The sequence below is a fragment of the Dendropsophus ebraccatus genome, chromosome 12 (genome assembly GCF_027789765.1).
Source record: "Dendropsophus ebraccatus isolate aDenEbr1 chromosome 12, aDenEbr1.pat, whole genome shotgun sequence".
NCBI lineage: Eukaryota > Metazoa > Chordata > Amphibia > Anura > Hylidae > Dendropsophus > Dendropsophus ebraccatus.
Genome location: NC_091465.1, coordinates 62,764,989 through 62,785,003, shown reverse-complemented (window position 1 = coordinate 62,785,003; position 20,015 = coordinate 62,764,989). Strand labels below are relative to the sequence as shown.

Below are 20,015 nucleotides of genomic sequence, written 5' to 3'. Positions count from 1 at the left end.
ACCTACTACAGACATGAAAATAGTTAAAAGCAGCCCCCCCCCCAACTGCCAAAAAAACTTCCACAAAAATAATGAGGCTCTTGGTTACCACTTGAAAATGGTGTAAACTACCCCACCACGTAACGGTGGCCTCAGTCGGTGGCAGTCGGTGGCAGTCCTACACTGTACTATGGCCTCTCCATGGCATGTAATACGCCTATGCTCTGGGCATGCAAGATCTGTCTTATACCGGCACAAGTAATTACACCACCTGGGTGGGGTAGGTGGAGTGCACGACCACGTAGAGGCAGCCACTCCCCCAACTGGAACACAGAAAAAAAGACAAATCTGGTCAGCTCTCCTAGAACACCATTCACGCTAGGCAGGATCACGTTGCTATGGCTGAAGTTGCAAACACACAAAAACACAGGAAAATGCAACAGCTCACCGCAATGGCAAGATACAGACCCACTACAGACATGAAAATAGTTAAAAGTAGCCCCCCCCCCCAACTGCCAAAAAAAGTCCACAAAAATAATGAGGCTTTTGGTTACTATTTGCAAATGGTGTAAACTACCCCACCACATAGCCATAGCAACGTGCTCCTACATTCAGCAATATGTTTCAATGTATTTTTCATGCATTTAAATGGATAATGTTTGATGGACAGTACAAATGTGATGTGATTGAGCCCTTCCATAATATCCATCACATAACTGTATAGGACTTATGGTGATCTAGGGTTAGTCACTTGGTGTATGTGAGGGGGTGACATGAATGATGCCATGTATAGTGCTCAGCAGTAATTGGCCTATTACACTAAACGATTATCGACCTTACTTGGCAAATTACTGACCCTTCTGGTTGATAATTGCTTATTGTAACAGGGCATGTTGAAAGGCAACGATCAGCCGACCTTGTGCTGTGTGTCGCCACTGACTTCAATGGGCAGCCTGAACAACCTAATGATCATTCAGGCAGCTCCTCCCAGCTCCATGCTGTTTAATACCTGTGTAACCATTGCTGGACTAATCTGAGGGCAATATCTTTTTGCTGACAGGGGCTACAGCACTGGTGTCCCTGCAGTGTGAGGATATATGTAGGTTAGAACACTGCATGGTTTCCTTGTCTATAATAGATACCATACAAACTGACAGGACCTGAAATTACAGGGCCTATAAGCATATACTAGAAGTAATGGAGATAAATGGTGCCCAATCATAGGCCAGTGTTTACTGCTAGAGCTCTCTAAGCTGCACTGTGATTGGCTGCTATAGGCAGCCAATCACAGGCCAGCGTTCACTGCTAGAGCTCTCTAAGCTGCACTGTGATTGGCTGCTATAGGTAGCCAATCACAGGGCAGCTTTCACATCAAACATACTAGAAGCTGCACTGTGATTGGTTGCTAGGCAGTTGTTAGCTTCTTACTACACAACACAGCTAAGCCGCACCAATGTAGAACAACTGGAAACTAACAGATGAAAACAAGATATCATGGAGCCTGACAGCCAGACTATGGTATGTATACATTTTACCATTAGTAACGACCCATTGTCACTGGGGTCCTGTATCCTGCAGGGGGCGGTAGTCATTACTGTAAAAATGCTGATGTTTGTTTTGGATGTTTTCTGTGCAGAAACTCTCACATGACTTAGAGATAATATTCCTTGTCCCCACATAATCCCTTTATAATGTGACACTATATTATTATATTGATGTATTTTCTCTCTGATCCATATAAAGGTGGTTGGTGAGGACCCTACTAACCGCTGTCATGTTGTGGAGTGAGAAATAAGAGGTGTCTGGATGCAAGCACAGGACGCAGAACACACAGGTAAGGGAGATCTCCTTTATTTGCTGCATGGATGTCCTGTGTGCACAATGAGAGCCATTTCCCATTGATCCTATAAGGATTCTGCTCATCAGGCTGCGGGCTTTGGAGTCTGCTCCGCTCTGTGCTGCTCCTCCCCAGGTGCTGGAAAAGATGGATCCAGTCCTGAGAAACTTGGAGAAATTTCCCAGGACTGGATCCATCTTTTCTCAGCACCCGGGGAGGAGCGACACACAGCGGAGCAGACTTCAGAGCCTGCAGCCTGATGAGCCCAATGCAGATAGGAACAAATCAATTAGCTTTGTTCCTACAGTAGATTCACTCATCTCTAGCTCTAGCCATTTGGGAGTCATGTGAGCATAATTAACTACAACCAATCATGATACAACTTAATGGCATTTTACATGGGCTGATATCGGCCAGGAGCTTCACTAGAAACTCTGCTCCTGCGACAATCAGGCCATGTAAAAGTGACACTGATCGTCTGTTTACAACCTGCTTTAAAATTTTTCTTTATCGGCTGCACATCTGTCTGTGTAAACAGGGATTTATGTGGACAATAGTGATAAAGGGAAATTGACAGAACAGATATGTATATATCCATGCTGTTAGTTTTTCAGATTACAAGCAGCAGTCTATACTTACATCCACGCTTCTTGTGATCCGGTATGTGAACTTTTCAGTTCACCCTCATTTGAGCAATTACGTCTCATACGTTGGTATTGTCCTTTGGGTATTCCAGCTCTTAGAGGCCTAGGGTGATGGCTTTGCCATAATAGTAGTGAGTTGGTAGAGGTTGCCTTGCGGTATACCGTCGTGTCCAGACCTCCCCTCACATTTCGTGTGATCAGTGTGTCCAGAAATGCTAATTGCGTCTTGTGTATTTCATAAGTAAATCTCAGTCCCACATTATTTTTATTTAGCACTTTCATGAAATCCACAAAACTGGACTCTGGGTCGTTCCATGTGACAAATAAGTCATCGATGAAACGTGCCCAGATCCCAATCCGATCAGTCCACATGGTGTTCTCCTCACTGAACACCACCGTCTCCCTAGGCCTCTAAGAGCTGGAATACCCAAAGGACAATTCCAACGTATGAGATGTAATTGCTCAAATGAGGGTGAATTTAAGAGACAAGCGGATGATCTAAGAAATAGATTCTACAACAGAGGCTACCCCGATGAGGTCCTAAGGGAGGCGTACCACTATGCCCAGCAAAAGGATAAGTCAGACCTCCTAGTACCAAAAATAAAGGAAAAAGAGGAGGAGATAACACGAGTGATAGCTACTTTTGACACAGGGGCCAATGAGGTGTGTAACATTCTGAGTAAACACTGGGGGGTGCTACTACTAGACCCGGACCTAAAAGAGAAAGTAGGCAGCAGACCACAGATAACATTTCGTAAAGGCCGCAGCTTGAGAGACCGGCTGGTTAAAAGCCACTTCACATCAGCAAGAAATAGAGGGACTTGGCTCGGAAAACCAGTGGTGGGGTCCTTCAGGTGCAGTAGCAATACAGAGAAGACCTTCTATTTGAGGGACTACATCAGCTGCCGCACAAAAGGTATAGTTTATAAGATCACCTGCTGCTGTGGATTGGAATATGTGGGGAAAACAGTGAGAGAATTTAGGAGGAGAATAGGAGAACACCTAAGAGATGTACGGGTGGGAGCTGACAAACCCGTCTCAAGACATGTGAATGACCATCATGGGGGAGATGTAACGGTCCTCACAGGGCCGTTTTAATACATTGGTGGGCCCAGTGCACAGCCCTCTAGAGTGGGCCCCCCCTTCCCTTTCGGCACATTGTATAATGTACTGAATTTGCCCCCACACTGTATCAAGAGCCCCAATACATACAGTAGTTACCTTATAACACTATTTCCACCATACAGTGATTACATATTACATAAAAACTGCACTAAACAAAACAGAAAGATATCACCAATGATACCATTACATAATACCGCCACATCATGACCCCTAACACTACAATCCTATAACAGAGTGCAGTTACATCCAGTGACTCACCGGGGGCGTCTTCTCCGATCAGAGTCTGTCACCTTTTCTTTTTCTCTCCATCCAGCATGGGCCACCTTGAAGTCTTCCCCTGGCTGTGAATCTTCTCTCCAGAATCTGCCAGACAAATATTTTAGGCTCCAACACATACAGTAGTTAGGTCCCTTGTACCCCTATACAGTAGTTACACCCCTCTGTACTCCTACATAGTTACACCCCTCTGTGCCTCCATAGTTTTAAGGTGTCCCTGTAGTATATAGCCCCTCATGTGCTCCTCCAGTTATATACAGCCCTCCTGTGCGCTCCCCCATTAGTATATAGCCCCCCTGTGCACTCTCCCCAGTAGTATATAGCCCCCCCTGTGCTCTCCCACAATAGTATATAGCCCCCCTTTGCTCTCCCACAATAGTATATAGCCCCCCTGTGCTCTCCCCCATAGTATATAGCCCCCCCTGTGCTCTCCAATAGTATATAGACCCCTATGCTCTCCCACAATAGTATATAGCCCCCCTGTGCTCTCCCCCAATAGTATATAGCCCCCCTGTGCTCTCCATAATATATAGCCCCCCTGTGCTCTCCCCCATAGTATATAGCTCCCTGTGCTCCCCAATAGTATATAGCTCCCCTGTGCTCCCCCATAGTATATAGCTCCCCTGTGCTCCCCCATAGTATATAGCCCCCTGTGCTCCCCCATAGTATATAGCTCCCCTGTGCTCCCCAGTAGTATATAGCCCCCTGTGCTCCCCAGTAGTATATAGCTCCCCTGTGCTCCCCAGTAGTATATAGCTCCCCTGTGCTCCCCCATAGTATATAGCTTCCCTGTGCTCCCCATAGTATATAGACCCCTGTGCTCCCCAGTAGTATATAGTCCCCTGTGCTCCCCCATAGTATATAGCTCCCCTGTGCTCCCCCATAGTATATAGCCCCCTGTGCTCCCCCATAGTATATAGCCCCCTGTGCTCCCCAGTAGTATATAGCCCCCTGTGCTCCTCCATAGTTTATAGCCCCCTGTGCTCCCCCATAGTATATAGACCCCTGTGCTCCCCATAGTATATAGACCCCTGTGTTCCCCAGTAGTATATAGCCCCCTGTGCTCCCCCATAGTATATAGCCCCCTGTGCTCCCCCACAGTATATAGCTCCCCTGTGCTCCCCCACAGTATATAGCTCCCCTGTGCTCCCCCATAGTATATAGCTCCCCCATAGTATATAGCTCCCCTGTGCTCCCCTATAGTATACAGCCCCCTGTGCTCCCCCATAGTATATAGCTCCCCTGTGCTCCCCCATAGTATATAGCTCCCCTGTGCTCCCCCATAGTATATAGCTCCCCTGTGCTCCCCTATAGTATACAGCCCCCTGTGCTCCCCCATAGTATATAGCTCCCCTGTGCTCCCCCATAGTATATAGCTCCCCTGTGCTCCCCCATAGTATATAGCTCCCCTGTGCTCCCCTATAGAATACAGCCCCCTGTGCTCCCCATTGTATATAGCTCCCCTGTGTTCCCCAGTAGTATATAGCCCCCCTGTGCTCCCCAGTAGTATATAGCCCCCTGTGCTCCTCCATAGTTTATAGCTCCCCTGTGCTCCCCAGTAGTATATAGCCCCCTGTGCTCCCCCATAGTATATAGCCCCCTGTCCTCCCCCATAGTATATAGCTTCCCTGTGCTCCCCAATAGTATATAGCTGTCCCCCCCCCAAAGTATATAGCTCCCCTGTGCTCCCCCATAGTATATAGCTTCCCTGTGCTCCCCAATAGTATATAGCTGTCCCCCCCCAAAAGTATATAGCCCCCTGTGCTCCCCAATAGTATATAGCTCCCCCTCCCATACAACATTGAAAAAAACAAACACTGTTACTCACCTAGGTCCACACGTTCCTCTTCTCTTCCCTCCTGTGGCCGCACTTCCTGCAGTCACAAGAGGCTGCACTCCCCTCACCCTCGCGCCGACGCTCCAGTGACGTCGGGCGCTAGAGGGAGAGCGCGGCCTCTTGTGACTGCAGGAAGTGCGGCCACAAGAGTGACTGACAGGGAGGGAGCCAATGGCTCTCTCTCTGTCAGTGTCGCTGCTGCTGCAGCGCTGAAGCGCCGCAGCAGCAGCGGGCGGGGGCAGCGGCGAACGCCGGGGGGGCCCTGCAGGGGGCGCCATGGAGGGGTAAGTAGATTACCCATCCATGGCGCTCCCCCCTGACAGGCTGGTGGCCGGAGCCCTGTGTGACCGCACTGGTCGCATATAGCAACGGCCGGCCTGCTCGGGGGGGGGGCCCCTTTAACCAGTGGGCCCGGTGCACGTGCACCATGTGCCCTCTGGTTAAAGCGGCCCTGGGTCCTCAAATTCATAGGAGTGGAAGTGATTAGACCTCCCCTAGGAGGTGGTAACTGGGATAAGTCGATACTCAGGAAAGAAACCGAGTGGATTTATCGCCTACGGACTGTAACACCGGGGGGACTAAATGACCAACTCAACTTCACTTGCTTCCTATAGATGAATATATCCAATCACACTGTTTCCACACCTCATATGTAAAACATACTTGGAATAATGACTGTCTTTGATCGTAGCTGCCTTTACCTGTACTCTGCTTTAAACCTACCAGTAAAAGGCTGATGTCTTCTAGAGTGGTTGTTTTAAATTGTAGAGGTATGGGTATAATCCTTATGATCGTGTTTTTGATCCGGCTAGATCAATGATTAAGTGTAGAGAGTTTGTAAATAGTGTGTACATAGATAGTAGGTGGTGTGGACATGTCACGGGAGAAGTGCTTGAGGGGATGTACATCTCACCCAGGTTAATACATAGCGTGAGATGGTAAGTCCAGGAGGGATCTGTGCTCAGCAGTGATATGCTGCTGAGCTATTATTTATTATTTCCGGGCCTGGACTTACATGGAATGGCAGGTAGGTTTTGGTAGTGGGACTTGCCATTCCCTCCCCCCCGATCCAGGTCAGGTTTTGGGGTCAGGTGTCTCTGACCCTAATCAGCCTGACAAGGTAAAAGCCCTGCAGAGGATCCAGTGTTTGCTCTCAGCCAGGAGTGAACAGCCTGCATGCTGTGTTTGCTGGGAGCAAAGAATACTGCCACTGCTGGGGCTTATTCATACCGTGCGATACCGCTGATCGAAGTGTCAGATAGGTGACCTGTTGGTTAGTAAGTGCCCAGACGGCCAAGACCTTTTTGTTTGTTTTTAAAGCACGGTGTTGCTGTATTTGTGTTTTCTGGACTGTCTATGCTGCAAATAAACGCCAAGCTGTTATTTTACAAAGCCAAGTCTGCTGTGAACTGTGTCCAAACACACCATCCCCCGGGAAGATCCCTACAATTGGTGGAGGATGCGGGCAAAACGGTTGCTAGGGGCAACGGTGTGCATCAACTTGGCTACAGCTGCTTATGTCCTGGGTGAAGGCTGCTGCTTAACTCCAAAAACAGACAAGCAACATGGAGGAAATGTTGAAGCAGTTAATGCAAGTGAGTCTGCAACAGCAGCAGGCTAATATGCAGCAACAACAGGCTCTGACAGACGCTAACCTGCGCCAAGAACAGGCTAATTGTAACGCCTGGAGTAGTGGATCCACTGGACCGTCACTAGCGATAGCACTAACCTCACCAGGGAGCGGAGTCTAAGGGGCCGCTGGTTTTCACCAGAGCCCGCCGCAAGGCGGGACGGACTTGCTGCGGCAGGCGACCCCCAGGTCGCTACCCCTGGCTTGGTTGCTAGTGACGGCAGGCGAGGCGTGGCAGGAGCAGTAGGCAGGAGATAGTGCAGGCAGAGGACTGTAGACGTGCTCGCAGGTGGCGGACAGGACTCAGGAACAATGGGAAGGCAGCGGGCAAGGACTAGGGACAAGAACTGAAGACAGGAACAAGGGACAAGGACTAAGGTCAGGAACAACAGGGAGCTGGGCCAAACGCTATGGGAAGCATGTAGAGGCTCCAACACCTGGAAGGAGGCAGGGCTGGAACTTATAGGGGAGTGATTGACAACCAGACCAATTAGGAGCGGACTGGCCCTTTAAATCTGAGACAGCCGGCGCGCGCGCGCCCTAGGAGGCGGGGAAGCGCGCGCCGGCCGGCACAGACGGAGACAGGAGCGGAGGAGAGGTGAGGCGCCCCCAGGGGCCGAACTAGCAGCAGCGCCGGGTCCCTGCACAAGGACCCCGGCGGCTGCATGGGGCAGGAGGAGGTCGCGGCGGCGGCCCGGAACACGGGACGCCGCCGCGGCCGTGACACTAATATGCAGCAACAACAGGCTCTGACAGACGCTAACCTGCTCCATGAACAGGCTCTGACAGACGCTAACCTGCGCCATGAACAGGCTCTGACAGACACTAACCTGCGCCATGAACAGGCTCTGACAGACGCTAACCTGCGCCATGAGCAGGCTAATATGCAGCAACAACAGGCTCTGACAGACGCTAACCTGCGCCATGAACAGACAATGGCTGCACATCAGCAAGCAATGGCTCAACAACAGAAACTTATTGAGCACCTGATAGCAAAGCAAGAGGCGCCTGCAGGTGCTAATCCACAGCCAGCAGCCATGGCTGCTCCAGAAACTTTTTCTGTGAGAAGAGCTGTGCAGCGTGCGCTGCAAAAGATGACTGCTGATGACGATGTTGAGGCCTACTTAACTGTGTTTGAGCGTGTGGCTGAGCGAGAGAAGTTACCATCCACTGAGTGGGCAGAGGTCATCGCTCCCTATTTAACAGGCGAACCTCAAAAGGCCTACTATGACCTCAGTGAGCAAGAGGTCAAGGACTATCCTCGGCTAAGAGCAGAGATACTCACCCGACTAGGAGTTACTGCTACTGTCCGTGCCCGGAGGGTACGCAACTGGAGCTACAGTCTGGACAAGTCAGCGAGGTCCCAGATGTATGATCTGATCCATTTGGCAAGAAAGTGGTTGGAGCCAGACACTTCTACTCATGCCCAGATCCTAGAGAGGGTCATGATGGATCGCTACCTCTGAGCACTTCCTGCTGATCTACAACGTTGGGTGGGACAAGGCGACCCTAAGAGTGCCGACGAACTTGTCAACCTTGTGGAGAGGTTCCAGGCGACTGAGGACTACCTCCGTGATGTTCCTGCAGCACCGTCACCTCCCCGGAGTGCCAGATCTGTGCCATCAGCTGGTAAGAGACTTCCATCTATTGGGGGAGTGTGGAGGGGTGCTGATAGAGGGAAGAGCGCTCAGGCGGTGTCTCAAGGGCAAAAGACTGGTGATGGTCCTGGGTGGCTAAGTGGCCCTAAAAAGGACTCCCTGCCAAGGAGACCAGGCCCTATCCAGTGCTGGAGATGCCACGAGACGGGACATATCTCTGCCCATTGCCCCCTTACCAGTGAGCCCATGGAGTGTGACGCTAGCCGGCGTCAGTCGCTATTTGCGGAACCGTCTTTTGTTGCAGTCACAGGACTAGAGACTGAACCGCAAGTCTGCAACATTACTGTCAATGACTTCCCTGTTAAGGCGTTGCAGGACTCAGGAAGCCTTGTCACCTTGGTGCATGCCAGCCTGGTGACTGGGGACTTTGTGTCAAACAAACATATGAGTGTGGTGTGCATACATGGTGATACAAAAGTGTACCCTATTGTGCTTGCTAATGTCGGGACTGAACTAGGCGCTGTACAATATGAAGTGGGTGTGGTTAAAAACCTTATGCATAATGTGATATTGGGCGTGATTTTCCATTGTTCTGGGCTCTATGGGGGAAAAAAATTCCCCTGAAAGGAGTGAGGATACCCCTAAGTCTATTGAGTTACCAGGGCCGGACTGGGACTTAAAATCAGCCCTGGCACTCAAACCTCAGCAGCCCACATACCATATCCTCCCTGATATATTAGAGATAGCGTTGTACTATACATGCTGTAGCAAATTCTACTCACTACTCACTACTTCCGCAATAGTTTAGTCCAGTGTAAACTTTCATAATTATCCTTTTTCTTTACCAGCTGAAGTGTCACAGAGGAGGAGCCTTCCTGCTCTGACTGATTTACATACATAGCGGTGCTGCGGCTGTCACTGTGACACTTCAGCTGGTAATAAAAAGGATGATTATAAAAGGAATGATTATAGTGCAATTACATCCAGTGACTTACAGAAGGCGTCTTCTCTGCATGGATTGCAAGTGACGTTTTTGCTAAAGTTGTTCTCTTTTTCTTGCTCGCCTATCATGAAGACTTCTCCGGCCGTGACTCCCCTCTGTAGGATCTACCAGACAAACATTTTAGGATCCTTGCTCCAGCATCATACCCAAGTGTTTTGCTTCACACAGCAACCTTTGCCAAAGTGTCTGGGGCCCCCCTAACAAAAGGGCCAGTGTCCCACTCACACCTTGGACGTGACCCTATTATTAAAACTTAGCGTTTGTTAATGCCCAATAAAAAGAATAAATTTATGGATGGATGGATATGGCGGCCCACACAGGCCCTGCCTATACTGTAGTAGTTGCAGACTACTATCCATTGAACGATACTGATGACCGGATGATACATATTAAAAGCTGCATAGCCCCTCAACTAGTGTCACTTTGCAAAAAGGCAACTTATTTCCAGGGAAGTGAATGGAGCTATGTTCTAATACAATAACACACACAACCTGAGGACAGGGTGGCGCTGCTTTTGGAAGAAAACAACCATGTTTTTCTAATTCTGGATAATCCTTTTAAATTCTGTAGTGGTGATTATGACCATAAAGTCACTATATGTGTGCACAAACAGCCATTTTAATATCAAGTTTAATTGAACATAATAAACTGTTATGGACCTTTTAGGACTTTGTGAGCAGCTACTGTACGGGCGCATTCACACGTTCCGTGTTTTGCACAGAACACGAACGTGAAATGCCTGTAACGGACTCTCCCCCGCCTGGACAGCATCTGTGATAAGATGCTGGGAGCGGGGGAACTGTACAGATATGTTGTAATGAAGCAGCCGTGCGGCTCTGTACAGTTCCCCAGCTCCCAGCATCTTATCGCAGATGCTGTCCGGGCGGGGGAGAGTCCGTTACAGGCATTTCACGTCCGTGTTCCGTGCAGAACACGGAACGTGTGAATGCGGCCTATGGCTCAAAAAAGTGTGTGTGAACATAGCCTGACAGACAAAAGTCCAGCACCTCGTTCTGGTGTATTAGAATTCACAGCTTTATAAACAGATCCATAATGTAAGACACCCTTGTTACCAACAACTGCATCATGTGATGGTGATGGCGTCTTGTATCAGGGAGTTACAATAAAGATGTGAATATAATTACATAGGAAGAAAGGGCTGGACTTTTGTCTATGGAATCCTACATATATTTACAGTCACATTTAACTACAGATTATTCCAGTGGTGTAAACACCCAGCACACACTGTGCATACATACATACATACATACATATATATATATATATACATACGTACGTACACATGTAGCCGGCACTAAACAGATTGTGCTGACGCTACATTTCAGGTACGGTCACATGTCAGAGCAATATGTCTAACACTGGCAGTATACACTTTCTGTAGTGCTGTGTACTGCCGATACCCTGGGATGGGCACACTACAACCAACCCATTGCGTCCCTGTCACACAATGGAGACTATAAACTAGGACAACATCTCCTTCATACAAAAAATGTGTTTTCATATTCTGCCATATTGCATATACAAAATATATGTAATACTGTATGTGCAATATGTCAGAATAAGAAGGCACAATTTTTGCATGAAGTAGATGAGGTCCTCTGGATTTTGTTTAACACATGCATATCATATATGAGCACATTCTGTACAAACATAAAATTATATACACATATGCCTACTGCACATACATACATGCATATATCGTAAGCATACTACAGAAGCATGTATACACTATACACACATCTACACACACACACACACTATACATATATTCATACATCATAAACATACTACAGAGGCATGTATACACTATATACTGTACATACATATACACACACACTATACATATATTCATACATCATAAACATACTACAGAGGCATGTACACACTATATACTGTACATACATATACACACACACTATACATATATTCATACATCATAAACATACTACAGAGGCATGTATAAAGTATATATTGTACATATATATATATATACACACACACACATATACTGTACATACATATATATACACACATATACTGTACATACATATATCATGCATACACACACATATACTGTACATACATATATATATATATATATATATATATATACACACAAACATATACTGTACATACATATATCATGTATTCACACATATATACTGTACATACATATATATACACACACACATATACTGTACATACATATATCATGTATACACACATATATACTGTGCATACATCACATACAAACCCACACACACTTTACATATATACATCATAAACATACTAGAGGCATGCATACACTATATACTGTACACACATATACATACATCATAAACATACTAGAGGCATGCATACACTATATACTGTACACACATATACATACATCATAAACATACTAGAGGCATGCATACACTATATACTGTACACACATATACATACATCATAAGCATACTAGAGGCATGCATACACTATATACTGTACACACATATACATACATCATAAGCATACTAGAGGCATGCATACACTATATACTGTACACACATATACATACATCATAAACATACTAGAGGCATGCATACACTATATACTGTACACACATATACATACATCATAAACATACTAGAGGCATGCATACACTATATACTGTACACACATATACTGTGTACATTACACACTTGAACACACTCCATATAGTAACACACTTACACATGCACATATAATCACTTACTTCTTAGATCTCAGGTCCTGGCAGGTCCTCCTCCCTCACAGCCAGCATGGAGCTCCCCTGCCCCTCCCACTGCAGAGCAGGAAGGAGATGATGAAATCACTGTGAGGGGGAGGGAGACTTGGTTGCCCCCTCACACAGCACAGCAGGGGGCAGATGACAGGCTCAGGCTGTAGCTTGGTGGGGAGAACAGATCCTGTCTGATCACCAAGCAGTGCCCGGCCCCCCTCAGACTGACACCTCAGTCAGCAGCAGCCTCTCAGTGCTGCAGCGTGGGGCAACTTCTCCTCTCTCTCCTCCAGGAAGCTGATCCTCTGACGTCAGCTGTGAGAGAGGAAGTTGTAGCAGACGGCCTGTGCGGCACCTCCACTATCCGGGGTATAGGGAAATAGGCAGAGGGGAGGGGGGAGCAGGGGAGGAATATTCCGGCCCAGTCACACTGCCAGAGGCTGAGAGAACAGCGCGGCGGCCGGCCACACTGTTCTCTCAGCCACTGCAGAGGGCCGATGCAAGTTTACAGCAGGACCAGCGGCCCCACTGACTGGTAATCTTGGGGGCCCAGCAGGCATTTGCCCGGCCCGCCAGATTACCAATCCGGGCCTGTGAGTTACCCACGGTAAATGATAGAAATGTACAGGATGATGCTTTTCCTTTGCAGGTCCTGGCTGGTGAGGAAGAGGCTCCTCCCACTGACCAGAATGTTCCAGACTTAGAGGTGTCTAGGGATAATTTTGGTACTGCACAGTTGCAGGACCCCACTCTAAAAAAAGGGAGAGAGCAGGTCACTGTTATGAATGGGGTACCTCAGGAACCAGATGCTGAAAAAAGATTTCCACATTTTTCTGTGACTAATGATCTCTACTATAGAGTCACTAAGATTAATGACGAGATTGTGGAACAGCTTCTGGTTCCTAAGCCATACCGGCGTCAGGTATTGGACATGGCCCATAATCATGTTCTTGGGGGCTTCACTTATAGCTGGTTTGTCTTGTCTGGCGCAGTCCAGTGGTGGTTAAGGAGTATTACCGGCTGGTGATCGCTCCTAAGTGTTTCTGGTGACCACGATTGTGTTTGTAATGTGGGGTCGTTTTATTATATCAGTTACTAGATTAAAAGTTATTTTTTAAGTCGTTGCACCCCTATCTGTGATTTTGTGTAGAGTCGCAGTAAACAAGTGCCAATCTCGCTGATCGGCAATTGTTTGCAGCCCCTGCCGGCGAGAAATCTCCTCGTCCAATATTTATGGGATAATTTTGATAAAGGTGATTACATAGGTAGATAGGGGTTAAATGTTTGAACAATGTTGTTAACCTATTGTAGGAAATAAATGTGCTGTGCAAACATAAAGACAATATAGGATGAGTTTTAACTAAAAATACAGGATGGAGACAACCATTTGCAGCTTCGGATTGACTGCCCCTTTCCTTTGAGTGGCCCCTCAATGTTCTGGAATTGGTGATTTCCCTGAACTTAGACAAGCTGGGATAACCCCGAAAAACTAATAAAACATAACTTTTATTATAATATAAATAATATATTTATAAAGTGAGAATGTGATATTAAAAACACTACTCCACAGTCAACACCTATAGCTATACGAGTCCACTAACAAGTGGTACTAATGAATACCTGAATTAGCTGCAGTCTAACCAGAGCAATATGACTGTGGTAGTAGAACTTTAAAATCTGAACACCGCCTCCACAACTAGTTTCACTCCTAAACGGAGCGTCTTCAGGTGTAGGGCAAATGGCGGTGTCCCTGGCATTGTTTGATCTTATATAACCTTGTGTGTAATTGACTCAAGGAGGAGGAGACCTACAACCACCTATCATCATGATCGTACTATGACTTATGATGTGAAAACTCCCCTTCCTAGTGATTGACGTGCACAGGTGCCGCTCACCTGGTTGTAAGAAACTTTATATTGGGAAAACGATCCAGGAGCTGAGAAGACGGCTGTCTAAGCATCTCAGCTCCATTCGCACCACTCAGGACACACCATTGTCCAGACATATTCATGCGTTTCACAACGGTGATTATAACCATCTTAGAGTGTGGGGTGTATGCCAGCTGGCAGTGGGACCCCGCAAGGGCAATTTGGATAAAAAGTTGCTTCGTGAAGAGGCGAGGTGGATCTTTCGCCTGTCGAGTCTTAGTCCACATGGACTTAACGAAGGGTTCTCTTATGCTGCATTTTTATGATCATAATAGCACTGTTTTGTACATAGTGATTTATTTATGTGAGATTTTGTTTCCCTGGCATTTCATATAATTTCTCCTTTTTCTTTTTTGTAATGCACTAATATTTAATAGTTATGAGGAGTTGACCTTACTGGATAATAATTTTCTCACTCTATCATAGCCTAATTTATCATTATATTATAGATATATTAGCCTTTTCAGTATGTCATAAAGCCTATGCTTGTGGATTATTATAAGATAGTAGGTAAATGTGCGATAGATAGCACTATTGTGAACACTTACACAAGGATTATGATACCCACAAGTTAGCTGTCAATTCTAAGTTCGCACGCATGCGCGAGTTTCCTTGGGTATTGAATCGTGCTTTCTGCGCAGGCGTGCATCTCTGTGTTTGAATGAGCACAGACTGCCACCTGTTGCGCAGGCGCGCATGACGTGGACGGTGAAGTCATCCATTCTGCGAATAGGGCGCCGCTTGATGACGTCTCAGACCGGCGGATGTAGCGGGATTGGATGTAAGTGTTATGATTACTGACTGGCTGAGTTATAGTTGGCTTTTGATTTGAGGTGGTACCTGTTGTGGGCGTACTGTGGTTATGACGCATATACAGGTGCACGCAGGTGAGCGGCACCTGTGCACGTCAATCACTAGGAAGGGGAGTTTTCACATCATAAGTCATAGTACGATCATGATGATAGGTGGTTATAGGTCTCCTCCCCCTTGAGTCAATTACACACAAGGTTATATAAGATCAAACAATGCCAGGGACACCGCCATTTGCCCTACACCTGAAGACGCTCCGTTTAGGAGTGAAACTAGTTGTGGAGGCGGTGTTCAGATTTTAAAGTTCTACTACCACAGTCATATTGCTCTGGTTAGACTGCAGCTAATTCAGGCATTCATTAGTACCACTTGTTAGTGGACTCGTATAGCTATAGGTGTTGACTGTGGAGTAGTGTTTTTAATATCACATTCTCACTTTATAAATATATTATTTATATTATAATAAATGTTACGTTTTATTAGTTTTTCGGGGTTATCCCGGCTTGTCTGGGCTTTTGGCCCTTTGTGTCTGTAGAACTAATTGTGGAATAGCCGGGTACTCCGATTTGTAAAGGCACTACAAGTTTAGAGTTGTGTGTTCCCTGAACCTAGACCCGGAGTGGACTCTGTGCCTTAGCACCCCATGGGCTAACTGTATATATTTCGGTAAGTTTAGGTGTTCCATGTTTCAACAATGTTGTTCGCTTGTTGGCCAATGTAAATGCGCTGTTTAAACATAAACACAATTTTAAGTCTCGCATTGAACTAGCTACATTTTATAGAGCTAAAATACATCACAGAGGTTTACCCCAAATCGTTGTTGGTACGTTCTGAGTGGTCTGTTTTACAGTGCACACAAGTTCCACAGTCTTACATTGAACTAGCTTCATTTTATAGAACTAAATTACATCACAGCTGTGTATCCCAATAGTTCAGAGTACATTCTGAGTGGTGCAGCTTAGGCTGGGTTAACACTACATTTTTGCAGTTCCTTTAACGTAGAAGTTTTATTATGAAAAACTGATAAAGAAACAATGCAATTTTGTGCAATCCGTTTGGATATGTTTTTTTTCCATTGACACTTCCATTATAACAAAAAAAAAAAACTGATCAAAACGAATACTTTTTTCCCTTGCTTTTTAGCATACACAGAAACATTGTTTTTGTGTACGTTAAAAGTAACAACTTAAAATTGATATGTTAAACGAACTACAATAATGGAGTGTGAACCAAACTTTAAAAGAAATCAATCAGCCCAATTGGGTAGCTTTATAGGGGAAAAGACGAAGTTTTAAAGTGACTGTACCACCAGGCCTAGGCAGAAGCACTTCAATAGGTTTAGTTTATAGTAAGTTTTAGTTTATAAGGTACTGGGGAGGTAGGGGGGGGGGGCATGTTTTTACTGTATGAGGCCACTACTGTATGAGGAAGCACTTTTACTGTTTCAGGCGAGGCACTTTGGGGGACATTTACTAACATACACCCCTGATGTACTCCACGGTGGGAGCGAAGCAAGGTGATGAGGAGGTGTGGCCTTCTCCCGCGTTTGAATTATTAAAGGTGAAAGGTGAAGTCTGCCGAAAATTTTTATTAAAGTATTGTATTGCTCCCCAAAAGTTATACAAATCACCAATATACGCTTATTACAGGAAATGCTTATAAAGTGCTTTTTTTCCCTGCACTTACTACTACATGAAGGCTTCACTTCCTGGATAACAAGGTGATATCACTTCCTGGATAAAATGGTGATATCACGACCCGACTCCCAGAGCTGTGCGGGCTGTGGCTGCTGGAGAGGATGATGGCAGGGGGACACAGGGCACTGGAGGGACACTGAGCATCCCTCTGCCATCATCCTCTCCAGCAGCCACAGCCCGCACAGCTCTGGGAGTCGGGTCGTGACATCACCATTTTATCCAGGAAGTGAAGCTTTGATGCAGTAGTGCAGGGAAAAAAGTACTGTATACGCATGTCCCGTAATAAGTGTATATTGGTGATTTGTATAACTTTTGGGGGCAATATAATACTTTAATAAAAAATTTCGCTGGACTTCCCCTTTAAAGTTTACACCTGGGGCTTTATTTAAGACTGTCTTGATGAATGACCCCCTCTGTGTATGAAGCATATCCGAATCCATAATGGCTATGTTTTTTATCCTACAGTTTTAATTGCTTGTATGCCTTAAAGGGAATCCGTCAGCTCCCGGGCACTACCTAAGGTGCTGACAGTGTGCTGTAGCTGGCAGCCCCCAGTGAGCATGGTGCCTTTTTGGTAATTTTCCGTGCAGCGGATTATGTACAATCTTATATCTCCCACTGTACTAAAGAATCACAGAGCAGTTGTTCGTGCCACACTCTGGCATGCATCTTCCTCCTTCTTCATGAATAATCAATGCTGCCCGTCCTCCTGCTCGCTCAGCTGTCAGATTACAGATCAGTCCTCTGCAGGCAGTTTATGTCTGAAAGAAACACTCAGGTATAATTCAATCTCTTCTTCCTAATGTGTTGGAGCTGTGGTCTAGGGGTAAATCACCTGTCTAGAGACCTGCCAGAAGTTCATTTTCTGGTTCGAATCCCCTGATGGAAATTTAATATTGTATATTGAATTGATATTGTAGCTCAGTCCCATTGACCTAAATTGTAATACCAGGCACAGTTGCTACTTGAACTTTAGAGCTGATCTGATATTAATGGTCCATGCTAAGGATATTCTAGTTGTGGAATAACCATTTAATTACCATATAACAATTGTATCCTGATTCCCACTCTGCAGGCCCAAATGTAAGGGTTGTGTGAGGTTACTTTTAAGTGTTCTAGGGCCCATGACAGAGAAAAAATTTTTACACTCAAATTATGTCTCCCTGTCCCAGGACTTATAATGAAATGAAACACCTACACTGTAGAGCGTCCTATCGTACCAAATCTTTCCAGTATTAACACATTTTACATCAAATAAATCAAATTTCAAAGGATCTGAATACAATATCTTTATTATCTGAAGGTGGATAGGAAGATTATAGTTTGTTATATGGTGCCATCTACTGGTAAGTTTTCACTATGCAGGTCATGTTTTATTTTTAGATAATAAATAGTAAACCATTTATCATCTCTATTTTTATATATAAATAATAAGAAAAATATAATTACACCATGACTCGTCTTAAAGGAATCCAGCGATTTTTAGAATCTGCCAGAATTTGATCAGGAATAGGAACTTGCCTCTCCCCATGCCAGCGGTGAGTGGTGGGACCGGCCTCTAGAACCGAGCTTATGGACTGGCCGCTCAGTCAATCAGTGACTGGAGCGGCATCCCGCTCCAGACACTGGCTGAGCGGCCAGTCCAACAGCCGGGTCGTGACTTGTCAGTGCTGGAGATCCCAAAACCCGGCAGGAATAGACACTGACTGGCTGAGCTGACAGTCCAATAGCCGGGTCGTGACTTGTCACTGGATTGACACTCACCGCTGGCACAGGGAGAGGTAAGTTCCTACTCCTATTCAAATCCCCCCTGCTTCATTTTAAGAATCTGTTCTGTCATATGCCCTGGAGACCTAATTGACTATAATAGCACTCGTCAGGTTTCCAGAATGGTGCCCTGCACTTCAATGGTTGATATAGTGCAGCATGTTGCGCTGTTTTGACCAGGATGTTACCAGATTCTGGTAACCTCTAAGGCAGAGGTGAACGAGTTCTTATTTAGGCTAAACTCACACCAAGTTCAGTTTCAAACAGTTATACTATAGTTCCTGTCCTCACATTAAAGCGACTCTGTACCCACAATCTGTCCCCCCCCAAACCGCTTGTACCTTCAGATAGCTGCTTTTAATCCAAGATCTGTCCTGGGGTCCGTTCGGCAGGTGATGCAGTTATTGTCCTAAAAATCAACTTTTAAACTTGCAGCCCCGTGCTTAACGGCCGGGGCCTAGATTGTGTATGCATTAGGCTGGCACAACCTCTCTATCCCTCCTCTCCACCCTCTTCATCATTAGGAATGCTCCAGGCAGATTGTCTCCAATTCATCACCTGTGTCAGCACGGCACATGGGCTGGATCGTTAAGCCACCTGTGCAATGTTCAGACAGGAGAAAATGTTAAAGTGGCATTCCTAATGATGAAGAGGGTGGGGAGGAGGGACGGAGGGGTGGTGCAAAGTTAGGGCAGAGATATTGTAGGCCACGGCCGTTTGACACAGGGCTGCAAGTTTAAAAGTTGTTGTTTAGGACAATAACTGCATCACCTGCTGAATGGACCCCAGGACAGATCTTGGATTAAAATAGCTATCTGAAGGTACAAGTGGTTTTGGGGGGTCAGATTGTGGGTACAGAGTTGCTTTAAGTCCTGTTCAGTACAGCTGCACATGCACTTGTAGTCTGGGGATGGCCCTTGCAGCCCATGGGTCACAGCCCATGCCAGCGCTTCTGACCATACTTTTTCTTAGCTCCTGCTCCAAGTATCTATAGCCAATCAAAGCACAATGGTCTCTGGGCATCCACAGAACATCCGCAATTTCTTAGGCACAAGTACCAACGGAAGATTGTATTAGGGAAATACAGTTCTACTACCTCAGGGCCTATACTCAGTGATTGATT

The 20,015-nt window shown here is 46.1% G+C and overlaps 2 long non-coding RNA genes across 2 annotated transcripts in view; one reads left to right on the top strand and one right to left on the bottom strand.

Annotated features, from left to right (window-relative positions):
* The window catches only part of LOC138770157 (uncharacterized), a 48,560-nt gene extending 35,609 nt beyond the window's left edge, over positions 1 to 12,951 (bottom strand). Inside the window, exons 1-2 of the long non-coding RNA XR_011359414.1 lie at positions 12,685 to 12,951; positions 9,922 to 10,033 (exon numbers count right to left, since the gene is read on the bottom strand). This is a non-coding gene — a long non-coding RNA (uncharacterized lncRNA). The remainder of the gene's footprint in view (positions 1 to 9,921; positions 10,034 to 12,684) is intronic.
* LOC138770158 (uncharacterized) overlaps positions 1,437 to 20,015 on the top strand; it is a 28,919-nt gene continuing 10,340 nt past the window's right edge. Inside the window, exons 1-2 of the long non-coding RNA XR_011359416.1 lie at positions 1,437 to 1,497; positions 1,723 to 1,813. This is a non-coding gene — a long non-coding RNA (uncharacterized lncRNA). The remainder of the gene's footprint in view (positions 1,498 to 1,722; positions 1,814 to 20,015) is intronic.